The 13,044-nt window shown below is 36.6% G+C and overlaps 1 protein-coding gene across 1 annotated transcript in view; it reads left to right on the top strand.

Moving 5' to 3' along the window:
- The window catches only part of Cfap299 (cilia and flagella associated protein 299), a 538,871-nt gene that overhangs the window by 67,622 nt on the left and 458,205 nt on the right, over window positions 1–13,044 (top strand). The gene's annotated exons all lie outside the window — the stretch shown is intronic.

Below are 13,044 nucleotides of genomic sequence, written 5' to 3'. Positions count from 1 at the left end.
TGTCCAATGAGTTGTGTAAATGTTGTCTTCAGCAACAGGTCTTTCCATCAGTTTTGGAGAGCAACCTATAGCTTTGACAGCAGCTTGGGCCACTTAGGGACTTCTTTGGCTAGGAAGTTGCTTATATTTAACTCATTCCCAGTACTAGAATCTTCATTTGGTGATAAGAGATGTTAAGTTGTGTAGCACAAATTCTAATTGGTATTACTAATAAAACCCAGAGTCAGATATAGGGATTAATGCTGAAGATCAGGAAAGCAGTTAGTCCAACCATTAGAGATTTCTTACCTTTCCTATCAATGCTCAGATCCTCTCCTTTGACTTCCTACTCAGACTGATGTTTCAGACTACACTGCTCCTCAGATTGCATTGAGTTCCTATCTCCTCCCCATCCAGCCATATCACTCCTGTCTCCATCTCCCTAGTGCTGGGGTTAAAGGCTTGTGAACTCAAGTGCTGAGATCACCTTTGTATGATCTCTTTTTCTCTTTTAGACTGAATCAATTTCATGTAGCCCGGGGTGGCTTTGAACTAACAGAAATCTGTCTGTTTCCCATGTCCTGGATTAAAGGTGTGTGCCACCACTGCCTGGTGTCTAGTGTCTTAGCTCTGCACTCTGATTTTCAGGCAAACTTTATTTGTTAAAACACAAACAAAATATCACTACACAGTTGGGGGAGTTCCTTCTCCTCGGTTATTTGATGATTTTGTGTAGATTACCTTATGTCTGTATATTTTAGGAAAATTTTTACTATATTAGGTGTCCGTACTACCCCTCAAATGGCCCTTAATTTTAAATATTTCTGCCCATATTTCTTTTTACAGCTCCCTCTTTTCTCCCTCCTTCCCTCTTAATGTTACTGTTCCAGTTCTTCTATTTATCCCCAGTCTATTCGTAACTATTCTATTTCCCTTTCCTAAGGAGGTCGTTCTTCTGTCCCCCCCCCCATCTCTTAGGCTGTACCTGACTTTTGTGTTCTATGAATTGGAGATTTTTTTTAATCATTGATTTAATAGCGAGTGTTCTCATCTGCATATAGGTGAATACATGCCATTTTTGACTTTCTGGATCTGGGAAAAGTTAGTAAAGATCTGTAGATCACCTACCTGCTTCCTTGACATACTTGCTTTTCTGGCAGGCTTGACTGGTAGATTCTCAGGGAATTCCTGCTGGTATTGGGGAATGAGACACAGTAATGAGAGGAGAAGAAGGTTGGAGAAGATTTAAATGACGTCCTGGAGATGGGGGAAGAGATGTAGAGAAGGGCTCAACAGGTGATCTGCTGCAGAACTGGGGCTGAGACTGGTGGGTTGGATTTAGAGGAGAGAAGGGAGAGGTGAAGATCTACAGTTTGCCTTTTTTTTAAAAAAAAAAAAAAAAAAAAAACAACCGGAGTAGTGTAGTAAGGAAGGCTGCTTGTTTGTTTCCTGAAATAATCACACACACAGAAACCATATTATTTAAATCTCTGCGTGACCTATTAGCTCTAACTTCTTATTGTGTAGCTTTAACATCTTAATTTAACCCATTTCTATTAATCTGTAAATCACCACGTGGCTGTCACTTACCGGGTAAAGTTTCCAGCAGCTGTCTCTGGTAGGGCTGCATGACTTCTCTCTGACTCTGCCCTCTTTCTCCCAACATCCAGCCTAGCTTTTCCCACCTAATTTAGCTCTGCCTTGCTATAGGCCAAGTCAGTTTCTTTATTCATTACCCAATAAAAGCAACACATAGCCAGAAGGACCTCCCACAGCAGAGACCATAGGTTAGCGGTTTTGTACTCATGCATAGTGGGATGTGTTGTCATTTTCTAAGCGTGCCATCTTCTTTTCTGTGTTCTATTTACTTATTTTAGTTCTTGCTTTTGTTTGTTTTCTTCCTCTTATGTTTTTTCTTTTGTTGATTTTATTGAGCATTTTTCTTTGCTCCCCTCTCTTCCTCTCCCCTCCCCTTCAGCCCTCTCCCGTGGTCCCCATGCTCCCAATTTACTCAGGAGAGCTTGTCTTTCTCTACTTCCCATGTATGTCTCTCTTAGTGTCCTCATTGTTGTCTAGGTTCTCTGAGATTGTGATTTGTAGGCTGGTTTTCTTTTCTTTATGTTTAAAAACCACTTATGAGTAAGTACATATGATAATTATCCTTCTGGTTTAGGTTACCACACTCAGTATGATGTTTTCTAGATCCATCCATGTGCCTGCAAATTTCAATTTTTTTGAATTTGAATGAAAAATGTCATTATTTTTTTTTCTGCTGTGTAGTATTCCGTTGTGTAAATGTACCACATTTTCCTTATCCATTCTTCAGTAGAGGGACATTTAGGTTGTTTCCAGGTTCTGGCTATAACAATGCTGCTATGAACATAGTTGAGCACATGTTCTTTTGGTACAATTGAGCATCCTTTGGATATATACCCAAAAGTGGTATTGCTGAGTCTTAAAGAAAGTTGTTTTCTAATTTTCTAAGAAATTGCCATACTGATATCCAAAGTGGCTGTACCGGCTTGCACTCCCATCAGCAATACAGGAGTGTTCCCTTTACCCCACATCCTCTCCAGCATAAGTTGTCATCAGTGGTTTTGATCTTGGCCATTCTTACAGGTGTAACATGGAATCTCAGAGTTGTTTTGACTTGCATTTCTCTGATGACTAAGGATATTGAACATTTTCTTAAGTGTCTTTCAATCATTTTAGATTTCTCTATTGAGAGTTCTCTGTTTAGGTCTGTACCCCATTTTTTATATTTCTTTCTCTTGTCTTATTATTAATTTACAGATGGCCTTAGTTAGGGTTACTATTGCTATGATGAAACACCATGGCCAAAACAACTTGGGGAGGAAGGGTTTATTTGTCTTTTGCTTCCACATCACTGCTCACCATCAGAGAAAGTCAGGGCAGGAACTCAAACAGGGCAGGAATCTAGAGACAGGATCTGTTGCAGAACCATGTAAGAATGCTGTTTACTGGATTGCTCAACATGGTTTACTCAGCCTGTTTTCTTATAGAACCCAGAACCACTAGCCCAGGGAGAGCACCACCCACAATTGGCTGATCCCTCCTCCATCAATCACTAACAAAATGCCCTATTGGTCTGTCTACAACAGGATCTTCTGGAGGCATTTTCTCAATTGAGGCTTTTTTCTCTTAGATAATTTGAGCTTAAATCAAGTTGACATAAAACTATCCAGCACATGGATCATTAAAATTTCCATTTGATTTATCTATTTTTAATGTATCTGCTTGCATAATTTGTAGTTGTTGCTCTGAATATTAATTATACATATAACACACATGTTCTTACAAAATTCATTAAAATCTATTTGTCTAATTACTTTTCTAATTTGAATGAATCATAAAAGTCTTAATTCCATTTTAACTCTTCCCTTTAAGAAAAACTCTTCCCTTTTACACACACACACACACACACACACACACACACACACACACACACACACATATATATATATATATATATATAACCTCTACATGCATTTAGGTCCATAGGACACTATAAATTTTGTTTCAGCCTTCAAATTTGTGTTTCTTAAAGCATGTTGGCTTAAATGCCATTTTACTGCTCTATGCATTCTTTTCCATGACCATAATACTCTAGGAGGCCTGACAATTATATAATTATTCCTATTACTTATAGGGCTGGGATGGAGGACTAGAGTCAATTCTCTGGGGAGCAGAATAATATTTTAATTTCTTTGATCGGTAACTTTTCTTAAACTTTTTTTTGTCCTGGTTATAATAATTGAGAAGAAAGTTAGCATTCTTATTCAATGAAGTTCAAAATTTGTTCCAGTAGTGAATACATGTTTTTTTTAGAAAGAATTTTCCCATATAGCCCAAGTTGACCTCTCAAACTCACAATGTGTCTCAGACAATATGGAGAAAAATAATCCCATGGGCAAATAGTTGTAATAAGATGCCACTTTCTCGGATCTTTTGTGGCCCTGTGAGATGTGGTTGGGATTGGTTATGCTCATCTTTTCGGCAGAACCATTTCTGCTGGACCCAAATAGCTTCATTGCTGTCCGTGGCCTTGTCCTGCCTCCCTTAGTTCTTCTACATAATGAGAAACTGTTTGCGATGGAATATGAAAATTCATGTTTTGTTCTAATTTTCTAAGACTATGCTGCAACATTTTTCTTTTATATTGAAATCTGTTTTTTTAGTGTTTTATAGGAGAGACAAAAAATGTACAGTCAATGTATATTTGCTTCCCTTGAAAAATAGATTGTTAATTAAGAGTGGCAACTCTTCTCTCACATGTAAAGTAATTTTAACATATGACATATATTTGGAGGGAAAGGAAACTTCATGGGCAAAAGGAGGTAAAGAAATGTGAAATGATAAATGTCTATTCCATGTTTGTGCAAATGTGCACAAACAAAGGTTGTGTGGTAGAAAAGCCCCTGCTTAACTTTGCTTAGCCCCGCGTTCTTGAGCATGGTTAACCATATAATTTGCTGACACTAGCATTTCGATTTTGCTTTGTGTTATCAGCATAAACAAACTTTAGATTATTATTATCTACAAAACCACGTTTCCTTGGGAAACAGCATTTTTTTTTTTGGTCCCTGCTATACCCAGTATGTTATCCTTTCTTTCTTTCTTTCTTTCTTTCTTTCTTTCTTTCTTTCTTTCTTTCTTTCTTTCTTTCTTTCTTTCTTTCTCTCTCTCTCTCTCTCTCTCTCTCTCTCTCTCTCTCTCTCTCTCTCTCTCTCTAAGATTTATTATGTATACAGTCTGCATATGAGTGCTTGCCAGAAGAGGGCATCTGATCTCATTATAGATGGTTGTGTTTCACCCTGTAGTTACTTGGAACTGAATCCAGGACCCCTGGAAGAGCAGCCAGTGCTCTTACCTCTGAGCCATCTCTCCAGTCCCATGTTATCATTTCTTGCCTGGCCTAACTGCTCATCCATCTACGGCATGTTTTCCTAACAAGCATGGAGTTTCATAGGTTTTAACCGACTACAGGAATAGTTGTAAACTTGCATGTGACACTTAGACATGCACGCACATTTCTTTAGAAAGCATCATATTTTCAAAGTTAGATTCTAATGTAACTCTTGAAGGACTAAAACCCATTCTACTCTAGAAAATCAATTGTACTATTAACCTTGTATCAATATTTTCCCAAACCAAGAATGCACTAAACAGCATTTGGGTATCTAAATAAGATAGAAAATACATCATAATGCATGACTGATGGCATTTTATGACATTTTATTTAAACATCTTATAATTCTTAGAAGATTTTTTAAATGCAGGAAATGCTATATGCTTCAATTTTAGATTAATAGCAGATTTAACCTTCATATTTCTCTACAAGTTCAGATTCTTGATACATCTTTTATTTTTAAACTGTCAGTATTAATTTATAATGCTTTCTGAATAGTTATCATTTCTCACTTATTATATATACCATGTAAAGTAAAAAAATAAGAAATAACTAACTAGCAATAATAATTTTATTTGAACTATTCCATTTCTCCAGATAATTGATAAAGTAATTTCATAGGCATCAAGTCACAACAGTAACCAACAATTACCAAATAAAATTTGCAGAACATGAATGATTGGTTTGGTCAGTGATTGTGAAGTGGTCCTATACCTTATCCAGCTCTTATTTCTTCTAGAATCTTTTCTGATGCTCTTCCTTGTCTCTCTTAGTTTCTCTCATCAATGAATGTCATTTTCTTTCTTGTTATTTCTAAAGTCTATGGAGTTTCTACATTCATTCTGTAACTATGTCTATCCATTCAATACCTCAGATTTTGCACTTTAAATTGGAAAATAAACTAGGCCTAGTTTTGTCTGTTTCCTATAAAATGATGTGAATAGGACTAAGTTCCAGGACATAATAATATAAGTTTAAGTGACCCTTGTGAGGATGAAAAATGGCTGGAGGTACAGATTCTGAACTCTTGCTACTATATAAACAGTGCCTTCATTTTTTTAACCAACTGAACTAATTATTCTAGGTATTACATATGCATAAATGAAGCAACATAGAAAATATTTTCTTGAGAGAAATATTTCAACAGAAACAACTTTCCATTCTTTAAAGTGCAATCATGAGTGGAAATAAACTAATATCTCCAGAATTATTTGTGCTCCGTATAAGTGTGGTTATTTTTCTTGGTTTCAAACATTTTCCAACTAAATTAGGCTCAATTCCACTTGACTGTGTTTGCAGAAAGAGCACGGGGTTATTTGTGGGATGAGTGCTTTACAAGTTCAAGCACTTGGACAGTACAGAGTGCAAAGTTGAAATCTTAGTACTGTTTTCCAGATGAGCACTTTCTGGCAAATGGCCTAGGAAACTTCTGAAATATTTCCGTTCATTTCACCCAATATACAGCTAATATAAAATCAGTCATCAGCTATGAATAATTAGTTTCTCTGAAGTTATTTATCTGAATAAGATGACTCCTATTATTTTGTAGGAAAAAATAAGGGCATACTAACTGAACAACTCAAGTGAACTCCTTCGTCTAAAACATTGTATGTGTGTCTAAGTATATGAACTATCTTAGAAATTATATTTGAGTTAAGATATAGAAACATGAACATATATCTCAGTATAAAAAGCATAAAATCATGATAGAGATTTCTTGGGAGTATTTCTGCTTTAATTTCACTTAATTATATGTTTCTTTTGCATTCCTACTATGCCATTAGCATTCTTCACTTATTAGTTAATTTTGGTGAATATGGTGCTGAAATATTATGTCATTTCAAACTATAAATTTAGCTTTATTAAAATCTTAAATAACATTTAGATAGTGAAGACTTAGTTTGGTTATGGCATGACCATAATTAGATTTTATAAACATAAAATTGGATTTTAAGAATGTGAGCACACTATGAAATGTTCAGTAATTAAAAAACTTTCTGGCTCAGTCTTTGTATCACTTTTCATAGAGTTAAATACTGCTTCTTTAAAGATGCGGAGTTTCGATTTAAAAAATGTAATTTATAATATGCCATTATGAATTATGCAAAGGACCATATTGTAGATATGCAACTTTTGAGATAAAATAAATAATCTTGGTGTGAAAGAGAGCATTAGGAATGCACATTTTATATTGTATTTCCATATTTTTCGTATGCTATTGATCTCTGAATTTTATGTCAGTAACACCTAGAAAAATGAAGCTTTGATAACTCCCACATCTTTAATGTAACTGCCCACAAAATGATAATCATAGCACAATTGACTATTTTAAATTTTATATTAATAAGTGAGATTAATTTAATTATTGTTTTTATAGTACATGAACTATGTACTAGGCACTGTTCCAATGCCTGATAATTCATTAAATACTAAGAAGAAAATAATTCATGTTATAGGAAAGCCACAAATTGTCAAGCCCCGTGGCCAGATGGCACCCCAACTCCTGCTTGAGTTATGGCATTGTCAAGCACCAATGCCTGTTTCTTTACCTCACAACATTTTCACTTAGTATTTCTCTCTACTCCTCACCCCCTGCAATCTCTCCCCTCTAGCTCTTCTTTATCAGTATATTTTGCTTCATCCTCTTCATCCCCTTAATTCCTTAATCTTGAAGTCCTTTGCAGACAAGTCCTTGCACTTCCGCAGGTTGCCTTCCTGGCACCTCTGATTTATTAACTGGAAACTGAATATGCCCTTTAATGACACCTACTTGGTCATTTCTGCTTGGGACCAGGTTCATTACCAGACTGAGTACTTTACAATACCTCCTGACCACACCTACACCTTCACTCTGAGAATCCCTCCCAAATCCGCTTACCCTACAGGTTTTCCAACTGAGCAAATGACAATCGCAGCCAAACAGCTGGGCTCCCTTGCTTCTCTTTCACTCCCTGCACATCTCCAGTTCATTGTCTTTCAGCTCTCTAGCTTGACCCTCTGAGCTGTGACTCCCTGTGCTTCTTTGCTATTCCTCGTGTACTCCAGAGTCACTGAGACCCAGAGCCTTTTACCAGGAAATCAGTCTGCCCCCAACCCCAAGCACTTGGCCTATTCCTCCCTTTCTTCAGATTGTTTTTCTAAATTCTGCTCTGTGGGACCTCTGAATAATACAGCGAAAGGTTCATTTCTATCCCCATAATGCACCTGCCTCTATCTCATTTACATATTTGATTGAATAAATCCAAATTAAATAAACTATGTGTTTCTCTTACTTTGTATTTATTCATGGGTCATAACCGCACTGAAATGAGTATTCTCTGTGCAGGGGTTTTCATCTACTTTTTTCACTACCTGGAAGATGAGTATGGACTCCCAGCAGACCGAAAGCACCCTTCCACAGGCTGTTCCTTCCTCTCTCCCTTCTGCTTCACACTCTGCTCCCACACCCTTGCTATCCCCTCTCTCCACCTTCTTTTATATGGTCTCTTCTCCTTTTTTTCTCCTCTATCTTTATTCTTTCTCCTTCCCCTTTTCCTATTTTTCTGAGCTGGCTCAAAGTAGCCCTTGAGTTGGGGCCAGTTTTCCATTTCTAGTTCTCTGTTTGGGTTGGCAGTCACTTGGTTATGTGGAAAAGTCCCTGTGTAGTTTTCCTGAGCTCTGGGCTGCCTGAGACTTCTTCGAGATGCCTCTTAACCTGGTGGGTCCCCTCTCCTTTGCCCAGATGTTTGAAGTTTTGCTTGCTGGGAGTGCGGTAGTCATTGAATGCTACTGAAACATACCTCGGAAAACACATCATTCCCTGGAGACTGGCTTGTTTTTCTAGAGAAGGGACAGGCTGCTGAGCGCTGATGTGGTTCTGCAGGGTGCTCCTTTGCATATTTTGATGCTGCATTACATTTACAGACTGGGTTCTGTTCTCTGTGCCGCTACAGTGTAAGCTCTATGGACACAGGGACCTTTCTTGAATACCGAGGCCTAATTCATGAGAAGACCATCATCAGTACTGATGAGTGCCTGAAGATCACTTGTAAATATAGATAGGAATATGTAAAAGGAGATTCCAATGGAAACCTTGCTATGATGATAGGCTACTAGAAGTGTGTACTGAGAACACACAAAAGTCTATTAATTTATTAAGGGGTGGAATGAAAAAACAAACTTACAAACACAGAGCAAAGCAGGCACCGCTGTTGATCCAGCTGCCATCGTCCTACCGTTCTGCCCAAGGGAGAAGAGGACCAACTGCAAGGCTTGTTCCTGCTCAGACCACCCAAAGGAGAGAGAACACGTGACCCTCTTCTCAGTTTTCTCTGGTCATGTATTCAGAGAAAATCATGCCCATAGGGCTAATCACCCCAAATATTATTGGTTAAATGGATCAAACTCCCATATCATTTCTTTTTTTTCTAATTAAGATGGTTCTAATCCTAACACAAAACTATACAAAATAAGAATAACTATCAAGTATTGTCCAGAAGAAAGAAGAGGTAATGATACAAACAAAAATGAAACTTCAACAAACAAGAACATTAAGCAAAGAAACACATTCTAAATGTCTAAAGTGGGACCTAACTCTGCCAAGGTCCAGCCTTGACAAGTTCGTAAGTTCCAAAATAGGGGTGTGTGGATTACAAATATTAGGCAGAAAAAAACAGAGATACTAAAAAAAAGGGCAGAGACACAGAATAGAGTCAGGAGGGCAACCCAGTGAATACTGAATTCTCCTGCATTTACTTTTTATATGCTTTATATACTCCAATCCAAAAAGGGCAGAGGAGAAAGAAGACAAAAGCCTGCTTTACCATAATACAAAGAACAAACAGAGTAATTACCTCTTCAATACCCCAAAACATCCAGTAACTATGTCCTGAGTTAAGTATTCTGTTATTTAGGCAGGAAATGTAGCAACCACACCTTAGGCCAAGCATCCTGTAGGCAGTCACTCTATGGGTCAAACATTGAAGGAGCAAGAATAGTCCTGAACTCTAGAACCTTTGGTCAAGTTGGAACACATCCCCATCCATGGACTCCCACACAGACCACGGGTAATTGACAAATTACAGAGGTTACTCCAATGGCTGTCCTTTTTTTAAGAAGTCTCAGTCTTGTACCTAATAAGCCCTTAGCTAAGATATGAGAAGATTGTAACTGTGAACATCTAGTCTTCAACCCCATCAAAGACCTGAGAAGTAAGGTAATATTACCCCAGTAAGCAGGAAGTGCAAGCAAGTGACTTCTAGGAGATGCAAGTCTGCACAGTCATCCAAAGTTTCTCTGTAATGTTGAGTCATACAACTTTGGCTATATCTGACAGATCATTTTCAGAAGCAGGAAACTTTGAAAGACTGTCCTACCTTGTCTTGGACAATAAGGTAGACTATTATATCTACTTGTCAAATGAATATCTATCAGTTTTAAATAGTTTGTATTAGTGTAGATTTTCATATATATATAAAAATGTAAAATTATTTTTATATTCCTGTTTAAGATGACTTGTATATTGATACAAATTCAAAATTGTATTTGTCACATTGTATATATGATTCTACTTTTGTTTAAAATAATATTGTATATTGATGTGAATGTAAAATTATTTTGTCATACTTCTACGTCTGTTTAGAATACTTTGGATATTGATGTAAATTAAAGATATTGTTACCATTTTATACTATACATTTCTATCTCTGATTAAGATATTTTTACATATTGTCACAATTTTAAGGTCATTGTCCTTATGCTGTACAGCTGTTTAAAGGTTGTTTAATTTTATAATGTGAAGTTTTAGTTTTTAATCTACATAGGTTATTAAGAATTACAGGTTAAAATTCACCAGTGTTTGTCATACTTATAGTTACTTTGGTTAGATTTCCTATATGCATAAATATGTATTTCATATGGATAGGCAGTCTTTAAACACTTCAACGATATACAGAATATAGCAATTAAATATTTTAATAACTTAGAACTCTGTTGACATGAGACATGACTGCTCCTGCCCCTGCTCCAACTGAGAGAGAGAGAGAGAGAGAGAGAGAGAGAGAGAGAGAGAGAGAGAGACTACCTCCTCAGTTTTATCTGGTCACATGTTCAGAGAAAACCACACCATAAGGCTAGTCAGTCCAAATGTCATTGGCTAAACAGATTGAGCTCCCACACCAGAAGTGAGCCCTGTTTCTTCCTTTCATTTGTTTTATCTATAATGACACTTATGCAAGAAAGTCTTCGTTATTATTGGCATTTTTTTCTTACAATGGATAATCTATTTTAAGATACATTTGTGCATGGTAGTGGGAGTATGAAGTAGAAAGCAGAGGAACAAGCGTGTTTGACTCTGTATCATTCCCAGCTTATTTTTATTGGTGCTCATTTTTAATAAAAGATAACACTTTAGGGTTCAAAAATAGCTTGGTTGGTAAATGCTTATCATAAAAGCTCATGGGCCTGAGTTTCTATTTCCAATCTCCCAAATACTCTGGTGTTGGAATTTGTGTCTGTAATTCAAATGCTAGGGGATCTAAAGCAGACAGATCCTAGAAGCTTGCTGGATGGCTTGTCTAGCCAAATTCATGATTTCCAGACCTAGTAAGTGACTGAATCTCAGCAAAAAGGTGGAGCCCGATTGAGGAAGATGAGTAGCATTGACCTCTAACATATACAGACATGATTGTGTGTACATGTGTGCTAGCACGCATACAAATGCATGCACAGAAGAGAATTCCTACTTTTTAAACTTGTGTTGTGGCAGAACATTAAATGGCTTTGTCAACTCTCACTGAGCAAAAACTATCACCAAAAAGACTTCTTAAGAGTTCTCCATGGTGCAAAAAGAAACGAGCAGTTGTTGTTTTTGCGTGTTATTGACATTAATTTGCACACCAGTTCTCAAACACAAAAAATTGTGGAGGAAAAAAATTGTCTCTTAAAAGTTGAAGTTGTGATTTCTCCTGAGATGTTATATACTGGAAACGATGTCATTTTAAAGAAGGCATAATGTCAGGAAGCATTCATTACTGACTGAGTATTTATAACACATGCTGTATGTATGTATATATAGCTGTCATTTTATCCCAAAGAATATAAAATTTTATGAATTACACATCACACCAGCTTTAGCTGTGTATTTAAAGCCTTGTGTGGTGATTCCTGTGTCTTGATTCTAGAAAGGACACAGAACTGAGAGCCTGTGCCTTAAAGACTAGTGTTCCAAGTTCTGTTTTCTTTTTCAGCTTTTCAGGATGATGAATCATTTTTTTATTCAAAAATAAAAGCACAAATGGCTTTGATGGCTTAAATAAATATTTTCTTTCCATTAATTTGAATCATTTGAAAAAATATCCCAACTTTAGCAAATAATTGCACATCACAACTTCATATATATATTTTGAAAACCAAAAGCAGTGAACATTTATTCCTCATTTTTTGTGCAAGAGTGTAAAGATGCATTTCAAAGAAGCTGATGACTAGAGAGCATCAGCCAGGGCCTTCAGGCTGGCCGGGTTTACAGTTAGGTTAGGGAAGGGGTGAGGGCAGGTAACTTGCCTAGTTCACACGAATGTTTCTGGGTAACAGTTTACAAATTTCAAACTACATTTTACTAGAGTCAAGGGAAGACTTCAAAAAGCCACATACAGTACAATTTAAAACCAATGAACGTCCTGCAAATGTTAGTGCAAAGTAATTATGTAGACTCTCCAATACAAGATTGTGCTCATGTTTCCCAGGTTTGGTCAGTTATTCTTTTATGATTACAATCACAGAGGCTTAGCTTATCAAACAGCAACACTGTTGTGTTCTACGTCCTATGTACCAAGAGACTATCGCAAGGTTTTGGTGAAATGCTGCTCAGTTTCATAACAAAGCAAATTTATTTAGTTTAACAGTCATGTTCCTAGAATGGTGCACATAGGTTTCATGAAAATGCCGTTAAGCTTATGCCTCTATCTTATTTAATAAAATTAGTCTCATATCTTTTTTACTATGTAAACTGGAATTGTTTCATGATTTTGAAATGCAACAAATATAAATGAAAACATTTCAGGGATGAGGAAAAAATCCACCACTAATCTTAACTAGACAAACTTTTTAAATCAAAAAGCCTATTCACACAAAATTATATGTAATGACTGTAGTAATCA

This window comes from Myodes glareolus, chromosome 8, assembly GCF_982192425.1.
Source record: "Myodes glareolus chromosome 8, mMyoGla1.1, whole genome shotgun sequence".
NCBI classification, from domain to species: Eukaryota; Metazoa; Chordata; class Mammalia; order Rodentia; family Cricetidae; genus Myodes; species Myodes glareolus.
This window is presented reverse-complemented; position numbering and strand designations above follow the sequence as displayed.